The following is a 14,374-nucleotide window of genomic DNA, read 5'->3' as shown; positions in this document are numbered from 1 at the left end:
CAATTAATTACTAATATTATGGGGCTTCCCTTATAGCTCAGTTGGGAAAGAATCTGCCTGCAATGCAGGAGACCCGGATTCAATTCCTAGGTCGGGAAGATCCCCTGGAGAAGGAACTGGCAACCCACTTCAGTAATCTTGCCTGGAGAATCTCATGGACAGAGGAGCTACACTCCATGGGGTTCCAAGAGTCAGACATGACTTAGCGACTAAACCACCACCACTAACATTATAATTAGTAATTGTAATATTATATCGTTATATTACATCATTACTTATACATATTTTAAATATTATTTTGATTCTTAGGATATCTGAACAGAGAAGGCAATGGCACCCCACTCCAGTACTCGCCTGGAGGGTCCCATGGGCGGAGGAGCCTGGTAGGCTGCAGTCCGTGGGGTCGCTAAGAGTCGGACACAACTGAGTGACTTCACTTTCACTCTTCACTTTCAGGCATTGCAGAAGGAAATGGCAACCCACTCCAGTGTTCTTGTCTTGAGAATCCCAGGGACGGGGAAGCCTGGTGGGCTGCTGTCTATGGGGTCGAGCAGAGTCGGACACAACTGAAGCGACTTAGTAGCAGCAGCCGCAGGATACCTGAATACATTACAATTCAAAACAAGGAAAATAAAATTTTTCCCTCCCCATTTAAAAAAGTGCTTCATAGAAGAATGCACTGGGTATAACTAAAACAATCCTTACGGAAAATTAACTTAAACATAATGTACTTTTTAAAAAAAAGTAGTATTACTTTATATATTTTTTTGTATCTATATGATATATTTTCACTGGCATATAGTTTACATAAAGTTCATCATTTTTATTGTACTATTCCGTAAGTTTTGATGCTCATGTAACCACCAACACAATCAAGATACCAAACAGTTCCAACACAACAATCTACTAGTGTTCCTTTGTAATCAATTCTTCCCCTAATCCCCAGGCAACAACTGATTTTTTCACCCCTATAGTTTTGTCTTTACCAGAAAGCACATAAATGAAATAATATGTTATGCAGACTTTTTTCAGTCTGTCTTCTTTCATCAGCATTAACAGATAACGTAGTGGCTCAGATGGTAAAGAATCTGCCAGCAATGTGGGAGACCTAGGTTTGATCCCTGGAGAAGAGAATCTTCACTTCAGCCCAGTCCAGAATTCTTGCCTGGGGCATTCCATGGATAAAGAAGCCTGGTGGGCTACAGTCCATGGGGTCACAAAGAGTCAGACACAACTGAGCAACTTTCACTTTCACTATGTTAAAAAACAGATTGAAAATAAATGATCGGAGTACAAGAAGTTCAAAAAATTCCAATGTTACTACTAAGAAAATAAAAGGAATAATAAGATGAAACAGAAAATAATGAAAAACAAAAAACCAATAAGGATGACTTAGCGACTAAACAATGAACAAAAGATAATAGATAAAATAAAACCTGTGTGTCTTTCAGTGGAATCCGACAAGACAGTTAAAGGAAATGAACTAGATTTGCACGTAGTGTATTCATGTGAACAGTTCTCAAAATTACAATGTTGAGTAAAAATACAAGTTGAATGATTACACCATTATATATATACCATATATAATACCATTTAGATAAACAGTTGTAAACTGTACACAGAAAGAGTGAGTTTTTAGAAGCAGCTATAAAACTGTTTTTTAAAGGAACACCTTCCACACTAAGCAGTGTGGGTGTTACTATGAAAGATTGAAGGAGGCATGTAAAACATGGGAAAAAGTAGATTAGACACAAATACTATAAAGTATTAGCAGTTGTTAACCCAGGGTGATAGAAATGCAGGTTTACTCTTATATTCATAGTTTTCTTTGTATTTCAAGTTTATCAAAACAGGAAAAAAAAAATAACAAAAATGCAATTAGATGGCTCACTGTCCCATCTTGGTTGCAGCACTTAATGGTTGTGTGACCTTGGAGAAGTTAACTTCTCAAAAGTGTCTTCTTCCAGATATAAAACAAGCATCGATGCCAATTTGGTTATTATGAGGTTTACGTGGGGAACATGAATTAACCAGTCAGCACTGGGGCACTCAGCAGTTTCTGAAGGTAAACGACATCCAGCCATGCAGACAAAGGCCCATACTGTAATGCTGCAGAAATCCAGCTGGCCTCGCCTGAGCTCTGGAAGCAGCTCATACCGTGACAGCTGGGGCAACTTAGGAAGGCTGAGCAGGAGGCTTGATGAACGCTGACACTGTTCTAAACCCCATGCCCAAGGGGAGGGACAGAAAGAAAAACCTAAAACATTAATGCATAGAAAAACACAAAAGGGCCCAACATGGATACTATGATTTTATTACTGACTTCTTAAATAATAGTATCACTTTTCACTGTCAAGAAATAAATTATATTTATAATTTTAAAATACTTTCCATTTTCTAAAAAATAAACTTGTGATTGTATTAACTGTACAGGCATTCACCAACTAGACTCTAAATAATTTACACTAAGCAAACCATCTTCTCTGTCTCACAAGTCTAGCACAATGCTGGGTACACAGCAGGTTACCAGTAATTACTTGTTGATTTGGTGGTTGAGGTACGACAGCTTCCCAGGGGGTGCTAGTGGTAAAAAACCACCTGCCAAAGCGGGAGACATAAGAGACGCAGGTTCGATCCCTGTGTCAGGAAGATCCCTTGGAGAAGGAAACGGCAACCCACTCCAGTACTCATGCCTGGAGAAGCCCATGGACAGAGGAGCCTGAGCCTGGTGGGCTACAGCCCATAGCTGAAGAAAAATCTCAAATAACAGAAAAGCCCAGAAAACCTCCAGAGACAAAACAGTTGTCAGCTTCTAGATTATTAAGTATGCAAATACTTTAAACATCCAATGAAACCACCATCCTCAGAGAAGGAACTGGCGTCTCAGTTATTAGGCATAGGACTTTATGGCAGCCAAAGAGGGTTGCATCGGTGTCCTATCTTCAGGTGTTACAGAACCTCAAAAGGGCTGTGACAAAAAGACTGGAAATCATTCAAATTATTTTTTTTATTCAAACTACTATTACTATTTTTTTTTATTGGGGTGTAGTCAATGGCACCCCACTCCAGTACTCTCGCCTGGAAAATCCCATGGACGGAGAAGCCTGGTAGGCTGCAGTCCATGGTGTCGCTGAGTGAGACACGACTGAGTGACTTCACTTTCACTTTTCACTTTCATGCATTGGAGAAGGAAACGGCAACCCCCTCCAGTGTTCTTGCCTGGAGAATCCCAGGGACGGGGGAGCCTGGTGGGCTGCAGTCCATGGTGTCGCTGAGTGAGACATGACTGAGTGACTTCACTTTCACTTTTCACTTTCATGCATTGGAGAAGGAAATGGCAACCCCCTCCAGTGTTCTTGCCTGGAGAGTCCCAGGGACGGGGGAGCCTGGTGGGCTGCCGTCTATGGGGTCGCACAGAGTTGCACACGACTGAAGCAACTTAGCAGCAGCAGCAGCAGTTGCTTTACAATTGTATTGGTTTCTGGTGTACAACAAAGTGAAACAGCTATAAGTATACATATATCTCTTATCTCCTCAACATTAGCTCAGTTGGTAAACAATCCACCTGCAATGCAGGAGACTCTGGTTCAATTCCTGGGTCAGGAAGATCCCCTGGAGAAGGGATAGGCTACCCAATCCAGTATTCTGGCCTGGAGAATTCCATGGACCATATAGTCCATGGGGTTGCAAAGAGTTGGACATGACTTAGAGACTGTCACTTCCTCAACCTCCCTCCCACCCCCTATCCCACTCTCATAGGTCACCACAGAGCACCGAGCTAAGCTCCCTGGGCTGCACAGAGCTTCCCACCAGCTATCAATTTTACACACAGAAGTGTACATATGGAGAGTTTTTCAGAGTTCTTAATATATTAATGTACATTTTCTGAGAAAAGGATATGTTGTGCAACGTTTCTCAAACTTATCTGAACAAAGAACCTATTTTAAATTTCACAGCCTCTGGCAAGACTAGAATTTTGCACTTCGGGAAATCCTGTCCTAGGACATCTTGTATTCACTGAATTGTGAAACTAATTTTAATAATTTAACAAATAAATATTTAAATAGTTGAAATAAAAGCAAAAAGCTGAACAAACTGGTTCAATTAATGGAAATTGAAAAATCTTCACTGAGATACAACTGAGTAGCCCAATGACATGGCTACTATACCTCAGGCAGAACAGGCAACACTGTGTATGTCTGTTTAAGGACAACCAAAAATGTTCATGAAAGTTCTTAATAGCACACTTTTCATGACAGCCCCAACCTGGAAACAACCCATGATAGAAGAAAGAAAGAAATTTAGAGAATAGCACTTTATGCAAAATTAAGACAAACTACAACCTCCCATGACACCATGGAGAATCTCTCAACCATAATGTGAGCTAAAGAAGCCAGGTGCCTGAAGAAGAGACGTTATGATGCTGTTTACACAAAGCAGAAAAGCAGGCAGAAGTAATCTGCTGCTGCTGCTAAGTCCCTTCAGTCATGTCCGACTCTGTGTGACCCCACAGACGGCAGCCCACCAGACTCCCCCGTCCCTGGGATTCTCCAGGCAAGAACACTGGAGTGGGTTGCCATTTCCTTCTCCAATGCATGAAAGTGAAAAGTGAAAGTGAAGTTGCTCAGTCGTGTCTGACCCTCGGCGACTCCATGGACTGCAGCCTTCCAGGCTCCTCCGTCCATGGGATTTTCCAGGCAAGAGTACTGGATTGAGGTGCCACTGCCTTCTCCGAGAAGTAATCTATGGTGTTAGAATTCAGGACAGTGGCAACCCCTGGGGAGAGGGAGGAAATGCAATTGGGAGAGTCTGGAGAGGACCTTTAGCGGTGCTGGCTATGTGCTATTTCTGTATCTAGATGGTGGCTACAGGTGTGGTCACTCTAATAATTTATCTTCTAACTTGCACACTTTTCTTTTTGCACACCATACTCCAACAGAAACATAAAAAGAGCTTGGCAGTTCAATCCGTTATCTGTTTATTCAGACACCGTGTGCAATCTATGTAGGCAGGTGTCCACACGATATGCTGGCCCTGGGTGTCCCATCTATGGGAAGAGCACCAGGCACTAAGTCATGTCATCTTCAAGAGACTCCATGATTTAAGGAGCTTTCAGGACCTTTACTGTTCACATTTAACAGGTGAGTAAACTAAGGCTTAGGGAGAGTTGATATATTGCCCAAAGTCACAGGCTATAAACAAAGGTAAACACAGGTACAAACACAGGTAGAACCAAAATCAAACAGAACTCCAAACCTCACATTCCTGGCCACTGCCCTTCCTATCCTAGGGCGTCTACTGCAACCCTCTTGACCAGAGCTACCCTGAGCGGGGTGAAACCTTCTAACCACTGAACCTTGAGAGAAAGAGTAAAGTGGCATCACAGCCTTACCATCTTTATACAGCAAGACTCAAGATGCCCATTCTCAAAACCTGACATATGAGTTATTAATGACAGTCAAAAAGAATAACCAACAATTCATGCAGGTATGGACCTTTCATTTTGCATCAGAAACATGCTGGGTACAAGAAAATAAACTGGAGGCATGGGTGGAGGGATCAGGTCAAATACAAGGGTTCCAGGGAAACGGAAAAGAGCATTATGGCAATGGTATAATTATTTAAGCCAAAATAATCTGATATTCTTCCCTGGGGTGCAAAAATGTTGCTTATTTTCTGCAAAGTGAAAATTAATTTAATTATTTAAAAAACATATAAAATGTTTCTAATTACAAATGTATGTTCATCAGAGAACTGTGAATGCAAAAACAAAGATAATAAAAGCTGAAAGATAATGTTCAATTTTGAAGACAGGAGAAAGCAGGGAAAAAATAGCATATTTATTAGAAGATATAATTACAATCTAAAAAACTTTCAACAGGTTAGAATAGAACCAAAGCAAGATGAAATCTGGTGACAACAAATTTACTGATCTGTGTCGGAGTTCAAAAAACCAACTGTACAAGAGAGGATGGAAGAGATTTTAACAACAGTCAAAGTTAAGAAGACTTAAATGTTTTAGTTGAGTATGAACTCAATATGAAGAAAGGTGATGATGTAAAGGAGTAACTGGATAGAGAACACAAGGATTCTAGTTCCAAGGGCTAAAGAAGGGGACAAGCTACTGAATTTTGGGCGCTGCTTGTCTCATTAGAATATTTAAGAGAGTGGGCCAGATACCTTTCAGGCCCTGTCTAGTTCCAGTAGAACAGCAGAACAGAGACAATGTCCATTTTTATAGCTGCTGAGTCCCTAATCTCTGGGACAGAAAGCATTCCCCAAGTGCTTGTAAATGAATGACAATGCTTACAGAAATTCTACAAGTTAAAATACCATAATGTGTCCTGCCAAAACACACACAGATACTAAAACCCCTAATACACTCTTAGGTTCAAGAAACAGGGAAAAGTCTGGGCAAAAGGGATCATAATCCTATAGCCACATTTTAAAAGGAAAACTGACAAGTTAGATTTAGTGCAGAGGAAGGTTAAGGGTTTATCATCTCCTATAATAAGGACTGTATGAAGTAGTGGCTGAAGGAACTGAGGCATATTTTGTTCTGGGGAAAACAAAAGCTTAGAAGGACCATGATAGATGCTTTCAGATACTTTGAACAATACATCAGTGTAACTCTGGGAGGCAGATGGAAGCCCAAGGATAAAAATCAGTGGGAAGATTCAGTACAGATGACTGTACTAGAAGGGGCTGCTCCTCACCAACAGAAATCTTGAAGCAGTAGGCAGAAATTTTCAAAGATTAATTCCTTACCGAGTTTTAAGTTATTTTAGATAACTTCTAAGGTCCCTTCCAACTTCAAGATTCCATAACTTTGCTATTCATGTTTAAAATGTAGTATATAGAGGACTTCTCTGGTGGTCCAGTGGCTAAGATTCCCCACTCCCAATGCAGGGGACCCAGGTTTGATCCCTGGTCAGGGAACTAGATCCCGCACACCGTTAACTAAGACCAAGGACAGCCAAATAAATAAATAAATGTTAAAAATAAAATAAAATGTAGGATATAGAAAAGGTTTCATTTTACATAACAGTTTAAAGTTGTTCCATTTTTAAGAATGGATTTGAAGTACAATGAGTTTAAGAAAACCATTCATATTAAACATAACTCTGTGGTTGTTATACAGTTTTAGGTAGACAGTGAGTATAAATACCTGAAGCTTCATTAACACTTCCCCATTCTGTCCTTGCACCCCCTGCTGGTGGCAGCAGTACCACCTTCAGATACTCAGATGTGTGGGAGGAATGCCCTTCATTCCAGCCTCATTAGAGTAGAAGCCTCCAGTCTCCTGCCTATTGAGGTAAAAGATACCTGGCTGGGCTTTTAAAAACATATTTTAAAAAGGCATGTACTGTTTATAAACAAGGTATTTTAGTGTAAGAATAACAATAGAAGGGAATACAGAGCTCTACAACCATGGGCTCCACTAACTTTTGATTAAAAATGTTAAAAAAAAAAAAATTTCAAAAAGTTCCCCAAAGCAAAACTTGAATTTGCCATGTGCACTGGCAACTATTTACATATCATTTACCTTGAATTTACAAATAACATAACTAAATGTTATATTTTATATAACATTTATATTAGGTATTAGAAGTAACCTAGAGATGATTTGGAGAAGGCAATGGCATCCCACTCCAGTACTGTTGCCTGGAAAATCCCATGGATGGAGGAGCCTGATAGGCTGCAGTCCATGGGGTGGCTAAGAGTTGGACACGACTGAGTGACTTCACTTTCACTTTTCACTTTCATGCATTGGAGAAGGAAATGGCAACCCACTCCAGAGTTCTTGCCTGGAGAATCCCAGGGACTGGGGAGCCTGACAGGCTGCTGTCTATGGGGTCACACAGAGTTGGACACGACTGAAGTGACTTAGCAGCAGAGATGATTTAAAGTATATGGAGGATGTGCATGGATTATATGCAAATATTATGGCATTTTAAGGATTTGTGATGGATTTTGGTATCTGAGGGAGCCCTAGAACTGCAGATAGAGGACATCTGTATTTTATAGATTTCTGCGGTTGTGGAGTGTAGGATCTTTAGGCTGAGAAACATGAAGAGCAGTCAAAAGCAGGACCTGCCAATATGCAATTTTCTCTTTGCTTTTCATTTGCAATTTCTCTTTGCTTTTCATTTGCAATTTTCTCTTTGCTTCTGCCCTATATGCAACTGTATCCAACACACACACACACAGAGTGTACTTTCTGTAATTTGCAATACATGTTAGAATTTTAAGCAGGGTTTAAAACATTTTTTAAATTATTTTTTTAATTGAAGTATAGTTGATATACAATGTTGTCAGCAGGGTTTGTTTGTTTTAAGGTTAAGTGGACTTTTGAGCTTAAGTATTTATCATGTCTACAGCAATTTACAAAGCACATTTCATAACATGGTAAAATGGGTGTCACCATGTCATTTTTCAGAGACCAGTGCAGCCCAAGAACAGGTGGACCTGGAACCCAAGTTCAGGTTCAACTCTAAATGTTATGTTCCTTCTCTAGAGCACAGCGCCTGTAGAAGAGTCCACCCTCACAGCCTTTCTATATTCTGGTGCAGGGAGCAAAGTGTACAAAAAAGTTGACACAACTCTGCCCTGAGTGGTGGGCAGTCTGAGGGAGTCACATGACAAAGTAGCCTGTGGGAAGAAGCAACAGGATAACCAGGTCCAGAAAAGCTAGGAAAACTGGAAGTGTAGCAAAGACTGAGTAGCAAGCCAGGCAGAATAGCACCAAGGCTGACTTGACAGCTTGGCTGCCTGTCTCTGTTTTGTTAGAGCTTCACTCATTGGAGGAATAGACAGTGAAAGCTGCTCTAGTTAATACTTCTTCCCATAGTGGCCCTAGATGAGGAGTATTAACAGATCTCTTGTCACTCTTGCCTGTCAAACCAAGCTACCGCTTCCCTTGTCCTTAGCTATTTGAATGTATTTCATTCATTCATTCAATACGCTGGACCTATGATAGAGACTGGGCTGCCTGGCCCTCAAGTTTCAGACACAATGCAGAGTGTAGAGGAAGGTTCACAATTCCAAGTTTCAGACTGAACATTATGAGCAAAGCCCACCTGGAGAAGATGGAGGAAGACCCCCTACAAGTCACTTCTAACTTTACCATGCCTTCCCTTCTCTTCTGATTCACAATGTATCAAAAGCTCTGGTTGCAAAAGCAAATCAACATCTATTATATGCAACATTTTACTAAAACAAAATCAATGCTCATAGTCTCAAAAAAGATGTTTGCCAAAGAGCCTGCTATTAAACAGATTGCAACTCTTGAATCTGTTGTGCCAGGCCATTTAAAAGCACCTGTTTGACTCTCCCATTGTGAATCTCATTCATGAAGCTGTAGCGTGGGTACCTACTACACAGTGAGCAGGGATGAGCAATGATAGCTGTTAGAAATGCAACAGAAAAGTGTATTTGGCCTGGACATTATATGGTGGCAGAAGGGATAAAGGCATTTCCTAAAACGGGGTTCTACCTGTATTATCCAATAGTGAACAGAACAGAGCTGGAGACTGGGTACAGAGACAAGGCAAATCATGTGAAAGGGAAGAAAAAGAGAGAAATAGTCATTGGAGTATTTTTTTAGGGATAAAGAGAGTTGAGTCCAATCTTGAGTTGAATACGACCACTAAATTTAGTATATATAGCTATGTTTCCCTGAAATACCATGGTGTTTTACACACACATATATCTTTATATAATCTTAAATGGTTTAACTGAGCTTAACTCAACTCCTCGAATCTTTTAGGGAAAGAAATATATTAGAATATATAACAAAACTTGCAGCTGCATAAATGATCCTTAAAATCTTATAAAGGACACTATTATATGCAATTTTAACCAATATAGATAATTTCTCAATTAAAATAAGATGGGCTTACCTGTAGAATTTCACATGAGACTAAAGTACCAGCTGAAGTGTTTTGTTTTCCATATTCCATGCTTTAATTACAAGATTTGCCATGAACTACTGAACAGAAGAACAGAAAAAGAATATATTTCAGTCATAACAACAACATTGGGCATGATAACATCTAAAATTAATGTTCTACGAACTTATGGTTGCAGGGGAAGAGGAGGGATAGTTGGGGAGTTTGGGATCAACATGTACACACTGCTATATTTAAACTGGATAAGCAACAAGCACCTATTCCTGTAAGGAACACTCTGCTCAATGGTATGTGACAGCCTGGATGGGAGAGGAGTTTGGGGGAGAATGGATTCATGTATATGTATGTCTGAGTCCCTTTGCTGTTCACCTGAAACTATTACAACATAGTTAATCAGCTACATCCAAAAACAAAATAAAATGTTTAAAAAATTCATAAAATTAATGCTCTATACCTATTATCAACATTATTTTCATTTCTGTTAAAGCTTTGATCCTCTCTTCTTTCTCCTTGCTCTCAAATCACTTCATGCATCTCATCTGGATTTATATTTGGCCACTGTCTTGATCACTACAAACAAAGCTAGTGGAGGTGATGGAATTCCAGCTGCTGCTGCTACTGCTAATTCGCTTCAGTCGTGTCCAACTCTGTGCGACCCCATAGACGGCAGCCCACCAGGCTCCCCCGTCTCTGGGATCCTCCAGGCAAGAACACTGGAGTGGGTTGCTATTTCCTTCTCCAATGCATGAAAGTGAAAAGTGAAAGTGAAGACGCTCAGCCATGTTCGACTCTTAGCGACCCCAGGGACCCCGTGTCTGGCTCTCAGCAACCCACCAGGCTCCTCCATCCATGGGATTTTCCAGGCAAGAGTACTGGAGTGGGTTGCCATTGCCTTCCCCAGCTGATCTACTTCAAAATCCTAAAAGACAATATTGTGAAAGTGCTGCACTCAATATACCAGCACTCAAAATTTGGAAAACTTAGCAGTGGCAACAAGACTCAGTTTTCATTCCAATCCCAGAGAAGGGCAATGACAAAGAATGTTCAAACTACCACAAAATTGCACTCATCTCACATGCTAGCAAAGTAATTCTCAAAACCCTCCAAGCTAGGCTTTAACAGTATGTGAACCACAAACTTCCAGTTGTTCAAGATGGATTTAGAAGAGACAGAGGAACCAGAGATCAAATTGCCAACATCCATTGGATCATAGAAAAGGCAAGAGAATTCCAGAAAAACATCTACTTCTGCTTCACTGACTATGCTAAAGCCTTTGACTGTGTGGATCACAACAAACTGTGGAAAATTCTGAAAGAGATGGAAATACCAGACCACCTTACCTGCCTCCTAAGAAACCTGTATGCAGGTCAGGAAGCAACAATTAGAACTGTATATGGAACAATGGACTGGTTCCAAGTCGGAAAAGGGGTACATGAAGGCTGATTGTTGTCAACCTACTTATTTAACTTATATGCAGAGTACATCATGCAAAATGTTGAGCTAGATGAAGCACAAGCTGGAATCAAGATAACTGGGAGAAATATCCATAACCTTAGATATGCAGATGACACCACCCTTATGCAGAAAGCGAAGAGAAACTAAACAGTCCCTTGATGAAAGCAAAAGAGGAGCGTGAAAAAGCTGGTTTACAACTCAACATTCAAAAAACAAATATCATGGCATCTGGTCCCATCACTTCATGGCAAATAGATGGGGAAACAATGGAAACAGTGACAGACTTTCTTTTCCTGGGCTCCAGAATCACTGCAGATGGTGATTGCAGCTGTGAAATTAAAAGATAGTTACTCCTTGGAGGAAAAGCTATGACAAACCTAGACAGCATATTAACAAGCAGAGACATTACTTTGCCAACAAAGGTCCATCTAGTCAAAGCAATGGTTTTTCCAGTGGTCATGTATGGATGTGAGAGCTGGACTGTGAAGAAGGCTGAACAGTGAGGAACTGATGCTTTTAAACTGTGGTATTGGAGAGTCGCTTGGAATGCAAGGAGATCAAGCCAGTAAATTCTAAAGGAAATCAGTACCGAATATTCACCAGAAGGACTGATGCTGAATCTGAAGCTCCAATACTTTGGCCACCTGATAGAAGAGCGGACTCATTGGAAAAGACCTTGCTGCTGGGAAAAATTGAAGGCAGGAGGAGAAGGGGATGACGGAGGATGAGATGGTTGGACAGCATCACCGACTTGATGGACACTGAGTTTGAGCAAGCTCTGGGAGATGGTGAAGGACAGGGAAGTCTGGCATGTTGCGATCCATGGGATCGCAGAGTCTGACTCCACTGAGCAACTGAACTGTCTAGATAACAGGCTTTACTTTCAGGACTGAAATTACCCAACAACCATTGGTTTGAATGAACTTTCTGTTTAGGAGAAAAAAAGAGTCTTAGACTTTTATCTCTAAATAGTAAATAGTCCCTCTCTCTACACTGATACAAGTTCAACGTATGCTTTTATCAGGCATCAACACATTTTGAGAGCAAAAACTCAGCTCCCTACCTCTGTTTAAGCCGCCTGGGGAAAAAAGGGTCAAAACACAAAGCCGTTCCCAGCTGAGGACTGCAAACTCAAATTTTCCTTAACTCTAAATACAGAAAGAAAACAACTTGTGGCTGACAAGTTGTCAGCCTAGCCTCCTAAACGCTAGAGAGGAAAGAAAACCATCTCTGCTTTGCAAATTTCCCTCCTAGAAAAGCAGTGAGAAGTGGAAGAGAAAGAAGGACTACGTAATGCTACTCCTGCTTCCTGCTGGTATCATTACTTACTGCTTGAAAAAGTGAGGCTCCATTACACCTTCAAGGTTTCCTTTAAAATGACTTACTTGTAGGCTTGCTAAGACCGCCTCTTAAAAATCACATAGCCCCAGCCCCTTGAGGTTTCCTCCTCCCTCTGGCCAATTCGCCCGCCCATCCTTCTTAGGTCCATATTCTTCCCAATCCCTCCCCAGGAGGGACAACCCTCCCACAATTCGGCTCCTGGGCCCTTCCCCAGAGTCTGGGCGATGAATTACCCCAGGCCGGCTAGGGAATCCGACACCGAAACACCGTCCCGTCTCCTCCCCCGCCGACTGGGCCAACGAGCCACCGGCTGCTCCTAGAATGTGCCACCGGAGCGGCCCAAGGCGACGGGCTGGGGTGGGTTGCGCCCTGGGGCGGGTCAGGGAGGACAGCGGGCTCCTTCTAGCTTCGGCCTGGCCCCACCACGCAGCCCGGCGCTCCGCGATGTCGCCCACAGTCCCACGGGGCCCCATCTCCCGCGCTCACCCGGTGGGGCAGCTGAACGTCGCGGAGGCCAGAGCCCCAGGGCTCGGCTGATCGCGGTTCCACCCCAGCCGCGCTCCGGGAGAGGGCCTGAGGAGTAGGCGGCACCGCCCTGCCCGCCTCCCGGCCGAGCCGCCCCGGCCTGGGTGTCCCTGAAGAGGGCGCGGTGCGGAAGGAGCGGGCCCTAGGGCCACGCCCGCCACCCAGCCCGCCACCCAACCCGGGGAGTGGGGGCGGTGAGGTGGGCTCTCCAAGGCTTCCGCACCTCCCTAGAGCCCGTGCCCACACTTACCTCCCGCGCAGGGCGCGCACCCTGCTCCGACGCGGGCGGGCGGCGGACTGTCCCTCCCTGCGCGCACACGCAGCCTCCCGCAGCCACACGCACAGCCGGGCGCGCGCAGACCACGCGCCGCGCCCGGGAGCCCCTCGCTAGCTCGCTCGTACGCACGCGCGGGCCCCGAACCCAGCTGGAGGGCTCCGCGGTGGTCCGGGCGCGCGCTCTGAATCCTCGCCATCAGTTTGCATGTCACGCACCGGGGTGCCAGGTAGGCAATTTACAGTTGCGCCCAGCCGGGGTGAGTCGATGTAGTGGCCGACTTCGGGAAGGATTTCGATTTAAGACGCGCTCCTATATGTTCCCCTAGCCCTATTTTCAAGTTGCGTAAATGCCCGGCCTCGAGGCAATCTGGGAGGAATTTACTTATTGCACTCCGCACAGAGCTAGGAAGGAAAGAAGAAACCTTGCAGAGTTCTTTTGCTCTTGCGTAAGAAATGCGCGTTTTCCTTTTAGAGTCTATAGAAAACGGAGGGTGGGGATACGTCGGGGTTGCAATGGTCCAGGGTGTGAACATAAGTCCCTGGCGTCTCGCGCTCTGGTGAAATGCCGCTCGGTACTCTTCCTTTGCCCTGGAGAATTCAGAGGAAGTCTGTCCCACCAAACTGCTGCTCCCTGGGAGGAATGGAGAGGCTTTGAGGCGCGGGAGCTGAGTGTGCTGTTTTTGAGGCGCGCCTCTGATTGTACCGGTATCTGGATAGCGGTTGTTGAATTAATCCAGGAATAGTATTTCCTCTCCTCCCTCGGCACCCCTCACGTAGTGCCATCTGAAAACTGCTTCCCATTCTGTCTTACCGGTGGCTGCACCATCGCGGTGTGAAAAGCTGGAAGAATAGTTCAGTGAACGCCC

General features: G+C 43.3%; 1 protein-coding gene across 1 annotated transcript in view; it reads right to left on the bottom strand.

Moving 5' to 3' along the window:
- B3GALNT1 (beta-1,3-N-acetylgalactosaminyltransferase 1 (globoside blood group)) overlaps positions 1–12,723 on the bottom strand; it is a 29,812-nt gene extending 17,089 nt beyond the window's left edge. Inside the window, 2 exon segments of the mRNA XM_052639192.1 lie at positions 9,903–9,991; positions 12,696–12,723. The gene's annotated coding sequence lies outside the window, so the exon portion shown is untranslated.
- Between the last annotated feature and the right edge of the window lie 1,651 nt (positions 12,724–14,374).

Source organism: Budorcas taxicolor, chromosome 1, assembly GCF_023091745.1.
Source record: "Budorcas taxicolor isolate Tak-1 chromosome 1, Takin1.1, whole genome shotgun sequence".
Taxonomy (NCBI): domain Eukaryota; kingdom Metazoa; phylum Chordata; class Mammalia; order Artiodactyla; family Bovidae; genus Budorcas; species Budorcas taxicolor.
This window is presented reverse-complemented; position numbering and strand designations above follow the sequence as displayed.